The sequence below is a fragment of the Mus caroli genome, unplaced genomic scaffold (assembly GCF_978045245.1).
Source record: "Mus caroli unplaced genomic scaffold, Mus_caroli_1 scaffold_18, whole genome shotgun sequence".
NCBI classification, from domain to species: domain Eukaryota; kingdom Metazoa; phylum Chordata; class Mammalia; order Rodentia; family Muridae; genus Mus; species Mus caroli.
The window spans coordinates 33310479-33326807 of NW_028227273.1; positions in this window are offsets into that span (position 1 = coordinate 33310479).

Consider the following 16329-nt stretch of genomic DNA (forward strand, 5'->3'; position numbering starts at 1 on the left):
GATCTGCCCTTAAAAATTAATGAAATTCAACTTGAAACTAGGAAAGAAAAAAAAAACCCAGAAACTAAAGTAATTTCTCTATAAGATTGTATAATATGCACATATTTTCACAATCTATATTCTCAATAGTAGCATTGTTTTAATAATCATTTTTATAATTTATATATCTATGATAACGCATTTTTGCTTCGGACGATGTTAACACATGTGTGGTGGCCTATGCATGTCAGTGCATGGTATAATATCCTTAGTCATTGAGCCTTCAAGTGGTTATAAGAATCCCTACTTAGGTGCTATGACTCAAACTTGGGTCCTCTGAAAGATTTGTTCTTACCCACTTAGTTACTTTACAGTACCAAGATTTATATTTTTCACCCTTTTACATCGTTTCCTTATTAATCCTAGAAAAGTTACTTATTCAATCTCTAAACACATAATATTTTGAAGCATATTTTATACAATTAATCTTGTTATGAAATCCAAATTAAATGTTAATGTTTTGTCTCCTGAGTTTAAATTAACCACAAAGTTTAACTTTTTCCTCTGATCACCCTTGAGTTTCTTCCTTCATCTGAAATTGTGTACAAATATGCATGGAAGGATTTTGAAACGTGGGACTTGTCAGGTAGTCTGTGTGGATACTCTTTATTAATTAGATAAACCTTTTAAAATAGGGACCAGGTTGAAGAATATAGTGTGATGAATCCACTGGGATTTATCTGGCATAACAAGTTCATGCAGATCCTAGTATATGGCAAGCACTTATAAAATCTAAGACCTGAAAGCATAGAAATTTGTGTATACACTGTATGCCATTTTATAATAGAATTTATTTCATGATTTTGAGTAATATCCCAAGTTCTGCAATTAGAGATAGTGAAGGATTTTTTTATCTTTCAGATTTAAAAATAATGGTAAAATATTCTTAAATTCTATGTATTAATAAAATGGAACATTAATGTGTTAGTTTGTAATAATATTTTCTATATTAGTATGATTGTTTATTTGGGTAATGTCTCTAAATGAGTAAGCAATTAATTTCAGATTTGCCAATTGAAAATTAAATAAAACTTTGGTATTGCAATTGCAGTGATGTAAATAAGAGATCTATAAATATCCAAGATAGTTCTATTAAAACAATTAATTAAAGCAATTTGCAGCTATGGTTTCAAACATTCATTAAAAATTACCATGTTCAAGACTTCACACCAACCAAGGGCCTTACTCCCATTGATGTCCAATAAGGCCATCCTCTGCTACATGTGCGGCTGGAGCCATGAATCTTTCCATATATACTCTTTGGTTGGTGGTTTAGTCCCTGGGAGCTCTGGGCAGGGCGGGGTCTGGTTGGTTGATATTGTTGTTCCTCCTATGATGCTGAAAACCCCTTAAGCTCCTCCACTGGGGATTCTATTCTCAGTGCAATAGTTGGCTGCCAGCATCTACTTCTGTATTTGTTAGGCACTGATAAAGCCTCTCAGGAGACAGCTATATCAGGCTCCTAACAGCAAGCACTTGTTGGCATACACAACAGTGTCTGGGTTTGGTAACCATATATGGGACGTCCCAGTATAGGGGAATGCCAGGACAGGGAAGCAGGAGTGGGTAGGTTGGTGAGCAGGTGGAGTGGGAGGGGATAAGGGGTTTTCAGAGGGGAAACCAGGAAAGGGGATAACATTTGAAATGTAAATAAAGAAAATATCTAAGAAAAAAGAAAAAAAGGAACTTAAAACAAACAAACAAACAAACAACAACAATAAAACCCAAACAAAAATCCTTCACATCAAATAATGGTCCTATGGAGAAAGACAGGTTAATGCATCTAGTGGACTAAGCCAAGTTTAAAAGTTAGAGTTCATGTAATTTTGAAACAATCATCGAAAAGAGAACATTAAAAGTCTTTTTTAAAAAAAATATGATTACTTTAAAAACTAAACTCAAATATCAAAGTAGTATGCTATATGTAAAATGTATATACATATATATATGTGTGTGTGTGTGTGTGTGTGTGTGTATGGTATATCAATATAATGTAGTAAAGTGCTGAATGATAGAACACAAATTGTCATAAAATATATAAACTAGAAGAGAAAGTTGATTGTATTTTCATTAATTTATTATTACAGCATTTCCTTATTTGAGCAAATGGCAATGAAGATACTTATAGTATTATCTTGAATTTTTCTAAAATATTTATATATAAGATTCAATAGCTATAAAGTATTATCTTAAATATACAATCCTAGACATATAACATAAAGAACTTTATCAAAGCAATAGAATATTGGGGGTCAAAAATGCAAGATATTCTCATTGAAATCCTGTCTGGAACTCACACAACTCTCAATATAGCTTTCATTCTAGCTGGTCTCAAATAATATTTACAAATCTAATGAAATTTCATCATTACAAAACTCTGTGATTGAAGCCAACAAATCCTATAAACCTCTACTGAACCTTGCGCTGGCGATATAAGCATGATGCTGAGATAATTTGGATCAGGGTAGAAGTATTTTGTTTTGTCCATAATGAGTTTCTGGTTTAAAAGAATGTGTGCTTATAAAATAATGGGATGGGTTTTCTTTTTTTCTGGTCTCATAAACTTATAAAACTGCTTATAAAATTACAAAGAAGATATGTCCAATATGTTAAGTATAGGCAAGTTGATAAAGTCAGCATGATTCTCTTGTTAATGATATTAAAGAGGGCCAATACTCAATTTCCAATTGTGCTGACTGAAAAGTTAACTTCACTAAGAAGTATCCACAAATGGAACATGCATATACATGCTAAAATATCCTGTCATCTGTCTTGAATGTTTTATGTCACTCTTTGTACTGACACATTTAATATTACAGATTTCTTTATGGGAAAGAATTTCTAATCACTTTCTTTTAAAATGACTGGGCAGCTCAATTTCATTGCATATCACTAAGATTGAAGAAAGATAAAAAACGTGTAATTTTCTATTTTGAGAGTTTCTGGGAACAAATTTGTTTTAAATCAACATTTGTAATATGTGTAATTGAATACCTTATTTTAAAATTGACTTTTAAAAATTCTGATCTGAAGAAACCAGGAAGTAGCTTGTCTGAATAAGTGAATTATCACTAAAACCACCATTGACAAGAATCCTGTATTTTTATGCCTGTGAGTAATAAAGAAATTAAAATGGAAATTGAAAACATTATTGCATAAATTTTGAAGCCTATCTTTTTGGCAATTGACTACTCCCTGACTCTTATAATAGAAAAATGAATATTTGAAATGTTTGACACTATATTGATTTTTTTCTTATTGAATTGGTGAGATGGAGTTATCTCTAGCTATTCAACTAAAAAGAGACTTCTGTTAAAGATATGGGTTACTCAGTTTTTCTTTTAGTTTCTCAAAGTTAGAAGCATTCTATATTTTTTGAATGAATGATAAGTATGAGAGCTGTTACAGATAGAGAAACAGAGGGACCAGAATCAAGGTTAGAGGTCTAGGAAGCATGTCAGAATTAGTGTCTGAGAACAAAAAGAAGACATGGTGTGAAACTTGGAATGAGACTGGGCACTGTGGTATCCTCATGAATGGTGTCAGGTTGATGGTCAGCATGAGAACACTTCTAGCCAAAAGGTAAGCCGACTCCAGGTCAGACGATGCTGTATTCAGAGTGGCCCATTACACACAAACCACCTTTAGATGTAACTAAGGGAAACAACAACAGGCTCATGAAGTTCCAATCCTACACATAAAAATGTGAGTGATTGAGTGAAGCTGAAAGCCAGGGGAGAGCATAGCAAATACCAAATGATCAGCTCAGCTCTAAAAACAGTCATACAAATGACATTTGATATAGTCATCAATTGTGTGTGTGTGTGTGTGTGTGTGTGTGTGCATACAATAGCAATTAGTTCAAAAGGCCATTAATTTGAAAGAGAGGTGGGAAGGTATACACAGGAAAGTTTTGAGGGAGGGAAGAGAAAGGAGAAAGGCTGTAATGAAATTACAATACCAAAACTAAGCAAACACTAAGAAAACTAAACATGATAAGCAAAAATACCAACAATTGAGGTATAAATAACATAAATACCATGCCCTTTTCCTTTCCCTCTCAGCTTTCCCTTTGTTCCTTGCCCTGCCCTTCCCCTCTTTTCCCTCCCCTCCTACCTCTCTCCTCTTCCTCTCTTCCCCTCCCTCCACTTCTCTTCCCTTCTTCCTTCTTCTTTTCTTTCTTTTCATTTCTTTTATCTCTTTCTTTCTACTCACCCATCCTTTCTCTCTCCCCTTCACGCCCACCCTCCCTTCTTCTTTCTCAGAGGCTGTCCTTGAGCCTGATCTTGTGCTTCTACCTTCCAAATGCCTGGAAAATCAGTATGTAACTCCGTGCTTGGTGCCTAGCTAGGTTCACTCTAAAGTGAGAAAAGCAGCGAATAAAGTACCAGTTCTGTGATTTCCTTACACTTACTTCAAGTAAAGTAAAATATCAGTTGATAGTGTTGAAAATCAGCACAATAAGTACTCTATGAATGGGGGCATAATATTGAGTAGAGGGCAATTAAAACTTTGGAGAAGCCATTCTCGTCTCTTCTTTTTGAGTACTGGTGAGATAACTGCTAAATTCTTGTCAGTTATTAGGCTATATACTTATGTCCTATTAACTGAGATATAGAGTGACATTTTCTATAGATGCTTTATCTTAGATAAAACAACCTTAAGATCACATTTCATAGATAAGAGGTATAAATAGAAACGTAAAATTAACTTCCCCAAGTACATTAGAACATAAAAGCTTAAAGGATGTTTAATTTAATCAGACAGTATATATTTATCAAAATCAATACTAAGTAACTTTTCCATCACATGTATGGAAATATAATTTACATTTAATTTATTATTTGTGCTGCATGATTTTTGAAATTTATATTATGTTATATTATGTGTATATCATGTTTATATTACATTATACATTATGTTATATTATGGTGTATTTTATATTCTGTTTATTGTGTTTATGTTATATTATGTTTATATTTTATCCAGGGGTTGGAAAATAAAAATTTGTGCCAAGTTGGCCATTGCTGTTAAACATTTTAAAGATAGATGGTTGCATATAAATATAATAAGATTTCACATGAAATCTCAATCACATAATTCATTGTGAGAAATTATATTTGTGTGAGTACTAAGAGTGAAGAAATTTTCAATCTTGTTTTTATATCAATGTATCTCTTAAATATCATCTTCCTCTAATAATGTTTATATACTTTATTTTCAAACTAAAACATAAAATTATCTCCTTTTGGAAAATGCCTTTTAATCCTTAATAAATCAAAATTGTTTCTTTTGCCCTGGTGCTGAAAATAAAATAAACTAGCAAACTATGTTATACACATTTCTTCCTTTGGAATAAGTCACAGCAAAAGAAAAAAATTACAATGCTTAAGAAACTCAGAGACTTCTTCAAATCTATTTTCTAATTTCTCCACCCACCTTCCCTAATTTATAATTTGACGCTATTTTTAAATTCACTAAATCCTCTTCTTTATACAGGATTTTCATTCTTGTCCACAACTCTGTGGCATTATTGAAAGCTAAGCTTGTGAACTTTAAAGTTCTCCTCTGATGCACAAAATGGGAAGCTACACAAAGGTACCAGTGAAAGGGAGGAATTCTACTCAGTTCTTTTAAACTCTGTCATATTCTTTTTCTTCTTGTCCTGAGTCAAATTAGCTAAGTCTATACATCATCTTAATCCCTGATTTTAATGTAAAAACAACTAATGCCTTAAGTTTTTAAAAGCAATGATATGTGTGGTTAAGAAGTTATAGTTAATAACTAAGGTCTTATGTTGCTAATCTCTGTGAAATGGTATGTTTCCTTTTGGATGGCGTGTGGAGTCTTACAAGACTCAGAGAAATTTATAAACCCAACCCTGGAAACATAAGATTCTTAAACTGACCTATAAGGATTCTTAAACGTGTATAACTTTTTCTGGCCACACTCCAGGATTGTACAAACCATGCCCAAATGCAGGAAGGAAAAAGACTCTACTGGAGCCACCTGGATTCTGGGCAGAGAGCTCTGGCTTTCACATTCCTGCCAATAACCTCAACCAACTCAATGGTTTATGATCTAGAAAGAAATGGAGGAGTTTATCTGGACTGGATAAATCGAAATTATTCATGTCTTTCTAATGGAGCTCTACAACATAAATCAGTTTGGATTAGGTCATTATTCCAAGATATGGGGATATGGGGATTATAATGTTGCAGCTAAGGCAAAATGATTTTCTTCTCGCTATAAATATACATATATATATATATATATGTATACACATATGTATACATACATACATACACATATGTATACATATGTATACATATGTGAACATACATATGTATATATGTATGTACACACACACACATATATATACATATACACATATATACATATATATAAACACACACATATATATAAAACAAAGTTTTATATATGTGTATATATATGTATATATGTGTATATGTTAAATGTTAATGTTAAATGTGTAGATAGAAGTATGGTCATTCATCTCCTTAAGGTTAAATATCCTCCTTGTTTATCTGGATAGCTTTAGACACTAGGGTAAATAAAAGTGCAAATGAGAATCAGAGAGGTTGTGAGAGAGGTATGAAGACAACCGAGTGTGAGCTGGCACAATAAGAGGCAATTCCACAATGGCGTTGAAGAGGGAAGAGGGCCAGGTACTGAAGAACTCAAGTGTCTCTGGATAATGGAAAATCAAGGAAAGTTATTTTTCCCTAATGTCTGCAGAGTGGGTACGCAGTTAGCTGGGAGGCATCTTGATTTCTGCTCAGTAGGAACGATGCAGGACTGCCATTAAACCAAAGAAACTATATTTTCTGTGCTTCTCAACTACAAAATATGTAGCAATCTGTTTTATCGGTGTAGAAAACTGATGCCACTGCTCTAAGCTATATTTTCCAAGTAGCAAAATCGGTCCAGTGCTACAGTTAACTCCTCAAACTGCATAGGCACAGCTGGGCAAGAGGACAAGTGTTGAGCGATTTTGTACAAAGCCGGTAAAGAATCTCAAACTCACTCCAATTTATAAAATATAAAACATCTCTCTACTAGAACACTGATGTTGGAAAGTAAAGATTATGCTTCGCTGTGCACAGTGGGGTAACTGGCACGGCAAATATTGGTTCCGAACCGAGCCTTTAATGCTGTCACTGAGGCCTGAAAAACACCTGCTTGCACATCATGTGCTTTAGTACCTCCGTCGATGTCATCGGGCAGCTTGTCAGATAGAACATTGTGTGCCAGTCCATACCAGCTCTCGTCCCATTCCCTGCTGATCAGGCACTAGGAGCAGAAGGTCTCTGTACACTCACAATAACTTCCTGCTATTTTAATAATGGTGACGATGGGGGAAAACACGGAGCTATGGAATATGACGAAAGATGCAGGTAATTCTGGATACCACGAAGACAAGTGAATATTCAAGTAAGAGAGAAGGCTGGAGTCTTTCTTTTTGTTTCCTAGGATTGTGTTCTCTCAGAATACAAATTAACAAAGGAAAAGAATAGCGGGATCAAATGTGTTGGAAAACAGCTTAAGACCGTGCTGACAGAGTTGGCACCCGATCGGGCTGGCTCTGGCACTCAAATGCCAGCAACAGAAATGTAAGCTATGAAGAGAGTAACTTCACACGGAGATGCTGAACTCTGAAAAATTATTCATTCATGAACTGGCAAGAAGCATATGGAGGAGATGCAGTACATAGGGGAAAATTCCAGGATGAGCTTAAATAATTGCTGAACTATAATTTTAATGAAGAAATTTAGGGATTTTCGCCCCTTGTGTTCTACATTCAAAACATAAAAATAAAGAAGCAATAAGTACATTCATACATCATATATTAATCATCTCCAACAAGTAGCATTAGCTTGGCGATGGGAAGTGAAAGGGTAATATGATCATAGATTAATTGCATCCTCCCAAACAAATCCGTTTATGTAGCCTGTCAGAGAAATTTCTTTCTAGGATTCCTTTGGAGTCAAACTATTCACACGGGGCATGGTAGTCTGGCGTAAAATGTCTTAGTTGAATCTGTGAGTCTGTACTTTTTTCCCAAGGTTCAAAACACTAGGGAAGTAAAAGTGACATTTATAGATTTTATAACTTATTTTAGCTGTCTCTGGTTCTCTCAGATTGAATGGAGTTATGGAAATATGAGACCTTCTGACATCTCATGACTGATGAACTGTAGCTCTGATTTTTATGATGATTGATTTTATTTTCAATTGTTTTGATTTCTGAAAATTTAAACACTCACTTAGCATGAGATTGATAATGGTTATTTGTCATGTATGAAATCTGACTTAGATTTATGGAACTTGTTTGACGTATTTCAGAGCTTCTTGCCCATGTGGACTTCTATTATATTTTGCCATGTATGTTATAAAACAAGAGTGTCTGTTATTATATTAACATGAGAAGGCCAAGTGCTTATTTTGGGCTTCACCAATTGTGGTGACAGAAAAATATGATATTTATATTACATAATCCCAGAAGAATACATGTCTATGTGCAAAAATCATATAAGCATATTTGCAAAAGAAGCCCTTTCTAGCAATGTGACATCAATGCAAGAATTACATTCAGAAGAAATGAGAAAATACAAGATTCTTGAGTAAGCTTTAAAAATTCACTCTTGTTCCATCTGGTCAGCAGGCTTTTTTTCTTTTTTTTAATCTGTGAGATTTACAAATATCCACTATGAGTTCATCAACATTGAAGGGTTTTCTCCCACATTCAATTGTAACAATAACTTTGAGGTAGAACTGACATAAATATTAGCAATTCTTGAGCAATATACTAAAGTGGAAATGAACAAAGTTAGAGTTTCTAACAAGTAGTCGGCTAATGAGTACTTTACACACTCTGAGTGTGAGGAGCTCTGCTCTGGGTGAGCCAGACCCTTACACTGCTTAGCACATTCATTATGTAGAAGATTCTCCTTTGTTGTGATGCCTATTTATCTTTTAAATGTCTACCACTTGTTGTTGTTGCTGTTGTTGTTATCTGGTTATGATGATCTAAGGCTGTGGGGCACAGCTGTTATTGCAACACTCTCTTTTTTTGTCACCACACACTGATCTTTTAACAAGTTGTTGCTGTTTGAACATGTTCTCACTCAGAATCATGGGTATGGTATGGACCAGATTTGAACTAACATTTTTCAGAATACTCTTAAAACTGTGAGCTATGAATGTAACTCTAATTTTTTTTAGTGTGGACTCTAAGGTTTTTCTCTTTTACTCTTTTGGACATTACAATTTCAGTAACCCACAAGCTTTTATTATTGTTTAAATCATCTTATCACTTGACTCTCAAAATATACTGGAAGGGTGTTTTGGTTCTATGGATATTATTGTTTAACTAGAACAGCCGCCTCACTTCTTAGACCTATGACTAATTCCCAATTGCTTCTTAGACTAAGAATGAAAGTTTACACATTTAATTTCTTGACAATAACAGGACATTGACAATAATAACTGATTATGCTGTTTCTGTAGTAATGAACTTAATGGGGGACTATAGCTGTTGAGTCTGTATTTGTAGAAGAAGGAATATTCCATGCTAAAACTGGAGCGGAAATAGAATCTTCCTATTGAGAATGCTCCAAATGAGGCAAGAGTCTCTGATAATCTTTTCCCCACGTTATCCAGTGTTACTTCTCACATTAATCTTCTCAGTCAGCCGCAAGGTTTGGTTTTGTTTTCATTTCTGCCAGATTTCTTCGTAAAGACATTAAAGCAAAGACTGCTTTAGTAACGCATTGCAGTTCTGTCAGCCAGGTCTTATATATGTAGGTCCCTGTTAAGTTGATGATTCAAAAGCTTTTCTAGAATGGTTTGGAAAAGATGCACGAGGAATGAAGACTAATACAGAAGATACATCGATGTGTTTAGGTAAAATTACTAAGGTGCCTGTAGAAAGTACCTGATATCTGCAATCAGCCAAGCCTGGGCTTTCAGGAATCACAGTGATTCACGAGGATGTGTCAGACTTCTTCTCAGGAGATGGTCCTCAAATAAGGAGTCAAATAAGGGAATGGGCAAAAGTCATACAGACTCATAATGAGGAACTAGGGGAAAGTGAACTGAACTCATGAATCCAACCAGCAGGACCAGCTTGTGGTATTCGCCACGTTTTGCAATGTGACCTTGTTTACTTCATAACATTTAAGAATGCCAAGGTTGTTTTGATTTGCATTTGTCTGATGACTAAGGACTTTGAACATTTCTTTAGGAGCCTCTCAGCCATTTGGTATTCCTCAGTTGAGAATACTTTGTTTAGCTCTGTACCCCATTTTTAATAGGGTTATTTGGCTCTCCGGAGTCTAAATTCTTGAGGTCTTTGTATACATTGGATATTACCCCCTATTGGATGTAGGGTTGGAAAAGATATTTTCTCAATGTGTTGGTTGCTGTTTTGAAAGAGGAACACTCCTCCATTGCTGGTGGGATTGTAAGCTGGTACAACCACTCTGGACATCAGTTTGGCAGTTCCTCAGAAAATTGGACCCAGCTATACCACTCCTGGGCATATACCAAGAAGATACTCCAACATCTATTATGGACACATGCTCTGCTATGCTCATAGCAGCCTTATTTATAATAAACAGAAGCTGAAAAGAAACCAGATGTCCCTCAACAGAGGAATGGATACCGAAAATGTATCCATTTACACAATGGAGTATTACTCAGCTATTAGAATCAATGAATTTATGAAATTCCTAGGCAAATAGATGGATCTGGAGGATATCATTCTGAGTGAGGTAAACCAGTCACAAAAGAACATATATGGTATGTACTCACTGATAAGTAGGTATTAACCCAGAAGCTCATAATACCCAAGATACAATTCACAGACCACATGAAGCTCAAGAAGAAGGAAGATCAAAGTGTGGCTACTTTGGTACTTCTTAGAAGGGGCAATAAAATATTCATAGAAGGTGTTACAGAGAATGTGGAGCAGAGGCTGAAGAAAAGGCCATCCAGAGATTGCCCCACCTGGGGATCCATCCCATATACAGTTACCAAACCAGACAGGGTTGTGGATGCCAAAAAGTGCTTGCTGACAGGAACCTGATATAGCTGTCTTCTGAGAGGCTCTATCAGTGCTTGCCAAATACATAGGTAGATGCTCTCACCCAACCATTGGACTGAGCACAGGGTCCTCACTGGAGGAACTAGAGAAAGGACACAAGGAACTGAAGGGTTTGGCCGCCCCTTAGAAGGAACAACAATATGAACCAACCAGTACACTAAGAGCTCCCAGGGACTAAACCACCAACCAAAGAGTATACATTGAAGGAATCATGGCTCTAGCTGCATATGCAGCAGAGGATGGCCTTGTCAATCATCTATGGGAGGAGAGGCCCTTGGTCCTGTGAAGGCTCTATGCCTTAGTGTAGGGGAATGCCAGGTCCAGGAAGCAGGAGTGGGTGGGTTTGTGAGCACAGAGAGGAGGAGATGCTGTGTTTTGGAGGGGAAACCAGGCAAGGGGATAACATTTGAAATGTAAATAAAGAAAATATCTACTAAAAAGGAAATTAATTTTAAAAAAAATTAAGAATGCTCTTGAACAAATACTTCTTTAGAGATACCCAAATACAAAACACATCCAACCAAAATGATCCCTGGACTAATGAAGCACGTATATTTGGGAAATTGAGTTCAAAGGCATGCAGCATCCACCATTGCCTGTCTTGTCAGTGTTTAATTTTTAAGGTTACTATTTTTCATAGACAGATTATTATTTTTATTTTTTTAGTTATGAGCTTGTTTGTTTGTATAGGGTAATAAGTTTAGGTGCTAGAGTCACGGGATCACCCATGAACCTTGAGTCACTGGTTGCTTCTAGGTGCTGAGGAAACAGTCAGTGCAAGCTACTCATTGCTGATCCCATCTCCCCAGCACATTGTTGATGTGCACCTTGTTTTATGTTTTATTGCAAAATCATCTGCACACAATTTGTGTATGTTTTGCACTATCAAAAGGTAAAATAACATACTTAACTCATCTATTGCTCCTGACAGAAGATTTGCAGGAGTGAAAAATAACGGTTCTAATGAAACTAGAAGGAAGTAGCAGAAATTATAATTAATAATGTAAACATATAAAAGAGAAATAAAATAATCAGGGCCAAAACAGGGACAGTTTATAGCTTAGTAAGTAGAAAGCTATGTCTGAAAGAAATGATTTTTGTCCCCTGAACTTACAGCCTGTAAGGAATGTTTTTGTTGTTGTCTCTTAAAGAACCATGGGCAATTGATAACAAAATGCTGGGTAACCTTAAAAGTCAGTTGCTCCCATTTGCCTCATTTACTCTACAGTACAGGATCAAAGAATGAGAGATGAAGTCGGGGAATTACTCTTTTTACATGCAAGCCTGAGAACTCTACCCTTTCCTTGACCAAAGACTCCAATAATGATTTTTCTTTATTCTTTTCTTTCTATCTCAGGTGGTCTTTTTCTCTCATTTCTTCATAGCTATTGTTTTTAAGCTTCTTCCATGGGGTTTTCCAGTCCATGAATTTAGATACATAAATTATACTGTCATGCCAGTGGAAAAGAGAGAAAAAAATGGATTTAGACAAGAGGCTTATTTGTGGAGACACTAATTTACATGTCTTTTTTCCTACCCTCCTTCCCTCCTTCTGTCACTCCTTCCCTTCCTCAATCCTTCCTTCCTTCCTCCCTTCTTTCCCTCTTTCCCTTCCACTCTCCATCTCTTTATAACTCCCCCCCTTCTCTTCTTTCTCTGTCTTTCTTTCCTTCTTTCCCAAGACTGGGCCTCTAGTAGTCTAGGCTGGATTTGAACTCCTCTTCCTTCTTCCCTCATCACCCCAGTGCTGTGATTAGAGACTAGTGAAACCTCTCCTAGTTCTTTACTGTTTTGGCTTGCTTTCATTATTACTATATGAACATGCTTTTCCTTAACTTAGTAAAGAAATAACTGTCCTAGAAAACAGCTACTGAAAGATTGTATCATACGTATAGATAGTCACTGGTAATTTTGGAGCAACTGAAAATAATTTTTAAAGTTATCAAATTATTGTATTTGGAACCTATAGAGAATAACCAAAAATCTTTAAAATGTATAGGTATTATTATTGAAGATAAATGCAAGAAAATAGTTTTATATATAAGTGGGGTCATATTACTTTTCATGAAATACATGGCAGAAAGGATGGTGTTTTGACCATCAGTAGATTAATTCAGTGGATGCTGAAAGAAATGAAGTATGGGGAAAAGTCATATATGGAAAATATTGTCTATTTGATAAGCCACAATTTATGAAGTATAACTACATATTGAAGTACAGTATATGGGAGGAAGGATTACTGTAGGAAATGGATGAAAATTGAGTGGTTATCTATAAATATAAAGTCCTAATTTTAAATGTATTGATACATGGATTTTTATCTGGTTATTTTTGAACCGGATGACATTTGTAATATCTGCACAGAAACAGTGAGGGCTTCAAAAAATGGTTAAAGAGTGAAATGTTGATGATGAAAATTTAAGGAGTTCGAATATAAATAACAGCAATATAAAGACAGAGTCCAAAGTAGTCAGTCATGAGTCCAATGGTTTGTTTTCTAATACTGGACTTCCAGACAACACCTATAAAATATGGGTTCCTGAGGGAACGTCTCCACATTGAGGTTTTTATTTTACATATTTAATAGTAAGTTGTGAATGAATGATTTATGTTCATAAACACACACACACATATATAATATTAAGAATAAAAATGTACTGCTTTATAACAAAAATATTTTTGATTCCTGCTCTTTTGTAATGTTTCTGTGATTGCATGTGCATCATGATTTTATTTTAAATAAATCATAGTTTTTCACTTAGCACATAAAATACTCTGCCAAATAGATCTTAATGGAATTAATTATATTTTCTATACATACCAGTTTCTGTCATATATAAGTGTCAACAAGATTAATCTTCTTTAATTAATGGAAATTGAGAACTGCATAATTATATTCCAGTAAGATTGTTTTGGTAAATACATTTTTTAAAAAATGCATGTGTTTAGCCAACAAAGTATATTCCGTAATTAAATGACATTTCATATTTCTATTATGGTTGCATGACTGAAATCAGTTATGAAAAGAATCACTGTGTGCTTGAATACCAATTTTATTGGCAGTTGCATGAAGTTTCAGTTACTTGAAAGAGAGTCTGCCTAAATCATAATGTTGATAACTCTATTAACATATCAATATACTCTCACACATTGCATAAGCTTTTGTTTAGTGGTTTTCTCTTTAAAATAGAAACTATTGGTTGCATATTTCCATTCATTCTGCTGGCCTTCAGGGCTTCTTTCCTGTTCCCCCATAGTACCTGATCATGGTCCCCTTTCCCCTTGCCTGTCCCCCTCCTACCCAGTGTCCTCCCTCCCTCTGTCTCCCTTGATTTCTTTCTTCTCCTTCCAAGTGGGACTAAAGCATTCTCACTTTGGCCCTTTGGCTTGCTAACAATCTTAAGTTCTGTGTATTGTATCCTTGACATTCTGTACATTTTTGGCTAATATTCACTTATTAGTGAGTATATACCTTGCATGTCCTTTTGGGTCTAAGATACCTCACACTTGGGATGGATGATATTTTCTAATTCCATTCATTTGTCTGCAAAACTCAGGATGTTCTTTTTTTTTTTTAATAGTTGAGTAATATTCCATTGTATAAATGAACCACATCTTCTGTATCCACTGTGCGACATCAGAATTTTTTTTTTCAGTTTCTGGCTATCACAGATAAGACCGATATGAACATTGTCAAGCACTTGTCCTTGTAGTATGATGGGCATCTTTTTGGTATATTCCCAAGAGTGGTATGTGGAGGGACCCTCTAGGATGTACAAGTGAACTGGGAAGTGAAAGACCCTCAGGACTCAAAGGGAAGGACCTTAGATAAAATGCCTGACAGTAGGGAGAGGGAACATGTAGAGTCCACCTCCAGCAGACAGACAGGGCAGCAAGTGGAGGCACGGGGTTGCCATCCCACAGTCAAAATCTTTGGCCCAGAATTGTTCCTGTCTAAAAGAACTTTAGTGTCAAAAATGAAGAAGAGACTGATGGAATGGGGGTGTTTTTCACTGTCCAGTCCAACTTGGGATGCCTATCAAGGGGAGGCTCTAAGGCCTGATACTATTACTGATGATATGGTGGGCTTACAATAGGACCCTAGCATGACTTTCCTATGAGAGACCCAACAATCAGCTGAAAGAGTCAGGTGCACACACTTACACCCAACCAATGGACAGAAGCTGGGGACCCCTGTGGTTGAATTAGGGAATGCTGAAAGAAGCTGAGGAGGAGGGTGATGCCATAGTAAAACCCACAGTCTCAATTAACTTGGACGCCCGCAATCTCTCAGACTCTGAGCCACCAATCAGGCATCATAGACCAGGTGTTCCAAGGCCCTCAACACATATACAGTAGAGAACCGCCGGGTCTGGACTCAGTGAGAGAAAAGACACCTAATCCTCAAGAGACTTGAGGCTCCAGGGCTGGTAGAGGTGGGGGTGGGGTAAGGTGAGATGTTAGAACATCCTCTTGGAGACAGGAAAGAGAAGGAGTGGGATGAGGAACAGTGGGAGAGTAGACCAGGATGGAGGCAATCTCTGAACTGAAAAAAAAGGAACTATTATTGCCCCAGTGCATAGAATACACATATAGAAATGTCATAATGAAGCAGAATACTTGTTAAAGTTAATGTACACTTGTTTAAAAAAATGAAATTTACACTGACTCCTATTTTGTTTTTTATATGAGTTAGAGCTTACAAAATACAAACTTTTAAAATATTTGCCATTGTATTTTATGTTGTTTTTCACTAATTTTCTCAATAGTATTCATTTGCTATTCCTCAAATATGCTTGTTCAAGCAAAAGTCTTTGCTGATATTTTTTCTATAATCATCTTAAATTTATTTTCTCAATTTCTGCTTTGATACTACATATAAATACTAAGCATTATATATGTTCCTCTAGCAATATAGTTTGTAATAATATAATTTGAAACATATTGTATGTAGTTGACATTTTGTTTAATTTCAGCACCTTATATTTATTGAAATGTTATTATATATCTGATCTTTTGAAATTCTTTTTGTTTTCTTTTTTCTTTCTTAATTTATTTAACTTACCCACTTTCCATCCAGCTCACTGCCCCCTTCTTGTTCATCCCCTGCCACAATCCTTCTGCTCATCCTCCCTTTTCTTCTCCTCTTCCCCCTGGGTAAGG